Source organism: Atta colombica, unplaced genomic scaffold (genome assembly GCF_001594045.1).
Source record: "Atta colombica isolate Treedump-2 unplaced genomic scaffold, Acol1.0 scaffold49, whole genome shotgun sequence".
NCBI lineage: Eukaryota > Metazoa > Arthropoda > Insecta > Hymenoptera > Formicidae > Atta > Atta colombica.
In genome coordinates this window covers 1,362,606-1,366,236 of record NW_017259538.1, presented here as the reverse complement: position 1 = coordinate 1,366,236, position 3,631 = coordinate 1,362,606, and positions in this window count along the sequence as shown.

The following is a 3,631-nucleotide window of genomic DNA, read 5'->3' as shown; positions in this document are numbered from 1 at the left end:
AAATTTACAAATTTAATTCTATTTAAGTTTATAGATATTTCGGCAAAATCATTCTTTTCATGTAATTATTAATTAAAAGAGATAATTATTAATTAAAGAATGTAAGGAGACTTGAAATCTAAAATTTCTTTCTCTCTCTCTCTCTCTCTCTCTCTCTCTCTCTCTCTTTTTCTTTTTTTTTCCCCTCATCTCTTAACTACTCATGTATTGTTCGCTTCTTTATTTTCTTTTTTATCGTTGTCTTATACTTTATTTCGTTCATCTTTCTTGTATTATTATTTTTATGTATTATATTTTCTTCTTTCTTTTTTTAATGCGTATTATTTTTTAGTTCAAATATTTCCATTTTACTTATCTATTATTTATAATTTTTTTTATATATCATTGTTCACTAGATTATGACCACTATTACTTGTTCTTAGAAGATAAATAAACTTGTTCTAAAATATAAATAAACGCTTTATCTATCTTTTTAATTTTCCTCAAGCGATCATCTATAATAATCTGTAATGTAACTTCATCTATAAACTAGCTTATGAAATTGTGGTCAATAGTTGCATAATGATAATAACATGTAAAAATTAGTTGTCATATTAAATATTGTATAGGCTTACTATTAGAGAAAGTAATCCAAATACGATGAACTTAGCTTATACTGACGTCCGTGCAAAATTACTGAAAGATGAAATGAGTATCTACATGTTGCAAATCATACATTTTTCTTTGGGAATATATAATTATATTCCTCTAATATCACATGATTATTATGAGTACGAATGTGCGAGGCTTTACAGTCAATATATTATCTACGGTTAAATCGCCGCTGTCTTTAATCAAGTAGCTCGGCGATTCATTACGCGCGCATTCATGTGCACTTGTAATTCCGCTTTGCAACATTTTATAAGATTGTTAATCTGCATCGAATCGTATCGTAAAGATCGCGAGATATGACAGCTGCTGCGGCAATGGCATACAATTTCCGCAATGCTGCGTCACGCAAATACTATTATGTATGTCTGCCTTCTACAAATAGATCCGTTGTCTCACTGGAGTCTAGTTGTTTAAATGATAATGACAGAGTAATGACACAGACGTAAGAATATAATTAAATTATAAAGTTGAAAGAAAAATGTAACAAGAAAATCGATCGTTTTTTAAACAAAATATTGTTAATGATAGTGTCATTATGTTGGATTGTTGAAATCAAAGTTACGTAATTAGATATAAATATAAGTTAATATATTCTTGATATTATTGAATAGATGATTATATATTTAAAATAAATCGCTTTATGAATCATTATAAACAAGCTTCTAAAAGGTATAACAGAAAATTAATTCTTTTCTAACAAAATGTCTTTGATTAACAACGACGTTATTACAAATGATCTTCTAAATAATTAAAATCACGTAATTAGATATAAATAAACCATTCTTAGCATTATTGGGGATATAAGACAATATTTTTAAAACAGATCACTTTATGATTCATTAATAGCTACGAATTTATGAGAAATAATGTAACTATTTGAAAAATTATAAGTTTAATTTTTAAAAGAATCATCCGGAAATTGTATGAGATATTCTGCCGTATCATGATAATTACTATAATTAGCATTACTATAATTGCTTTAATTGCTACTCGTTTAATGCGAGAGTGCCAATATTTAATGTGAGATATTTATATTTTTAAGTTACGAAACTAGTAATATTTTTAGTGTCATCCATGATAATTGAATTAGTGTCTCATTACGTTCTCACATCTTTAAAAATCAGACTTTCCATGGCGGGCAGTGTTTGAAAACCTGTTTGTGTCGCAATCGCAATCGCATTGCTCTTCCGTTATGCGTTTGTTTTTTTTTTCATGCTAGGACATTAAGGCGCGTAAAATTAAACGTTAAACGTAATAAGCGCCGGACCCTTTTATGAGCCGCGGACGTTTTCGTAATTCACTTTCTAATGCTCGGCTAAAATTATATCGTCACTTTTACCGCGCCGTTATCCCGTTCTCTTCTCAACGCGTGTGATCGCGCGAACACGCCGCGTGTATGTACCCGTGAGCTATGATTTACAATGCAACGTGCGACGCTCGCAAAAAAGATGATTTCGTTCCCATTCTCATTTGCGCATCGCCGTGCAATCGGGCCGTAACCATTGTTCTATTTTTCAAGAAGCACAAAATCCTCACATTAATCCTCGGTAACTGCAGTCTGTTCAAATCTGACCCTGACATTTTATACAGCGTAAGATACTTCGTATGATTTATTATCCTTCCTTAAAATCACTTCTTGATTTTACCTGGATATTTCTCGTTAATTTATAGTTATTAATTATGTTATCAAGCATACAGCTTATACATCAATATATTATTATTGTTATAATTATCTTATTATTTCATCCATTTTATACACATTTGGCTAGAAATTACAAATTAAATAGTAAAGAAATTACATAAATAAACAAAAGCTGTTTCAACTGACAGAGGAGACTTCAAATTTCTAATTGATATCGCATAAAATTTGATTACAAACTATGCTGTAAAATTGCAGCTCAAAATTCAGATTATGGATCATTTTGACCCATGATGACAATAAAGGGATGTTATTATAGTATCTCCAAAGGCAGTAAAAAATTTATTGCGAAAAATATTATCAACCCCAACCACACAATTTATCTGCTACTTATTAATAAATAGAGGAAAATATTTGATATTTATCTTTTAAAAATATTTATCTATAAAAAATTATATAAAATTAAGAAAGATGAATTTCTTTTTTTTTTTAATAAAGTTATGGATACTTTTGCATATTATTAATTATAATTACGATTTAAAAAATCCCATTGAGAAAAAGATGTAAGAAAATTAACTAATTATCAGACACAACGATATCATATAGACTATGTGTTCATCTCGACAAACCAATTAAACAAAATTTATCTTACACATTATGACTGGGTTACATTGAGAGGCGGTAAGTAGACTTGACACCTTTAATGCAGTGGTTTCATATATGATTCGAATTATATGCCGCATATATAAATATATATACACCTCGCACCCACTAATGATGACAAATATATAGCTGCGCCAAGTACTACTCGCAATTAATAACATTCGCGGATAACATTAGCCTCTCGTTACGTTCAAAATGGATGTGCGTACTGGGTTATACGTATATTTTATCATGGCGGTAATCGCGCGGCTTTACGAAGTGTACCCTTATTTGCAGGCAAGCTAGACTCGAGGCCGCGTATACGAAGTTTTTCTCCTGTTTGACGTTCTTACGTGAAGATGCGACGCGACGTGTCAATTTATAATCATCAAGAAATCACGCCGCGATTACTGTCAGGAAGATGTCTCATTAGCGCCGAGATCGACGTGAATCGATCACACGATATACATTCGTGCCTCATTTAAACCTGTCGCGATTTAGTATGCCACACGTATAATGTATACAACGATAATTATAGAAATAATTATAGAAACAAGATATCTACTTATACTAAAGTATCTCTCTCTCAGAAAATATTTCTAATAATGAGATAAAAAATTATATTTTTGAAGTATACTTAATTTTTTCGCAACCTTATATAAAAATAAATCAATATTAAGATTAGATCAATAATTTCTA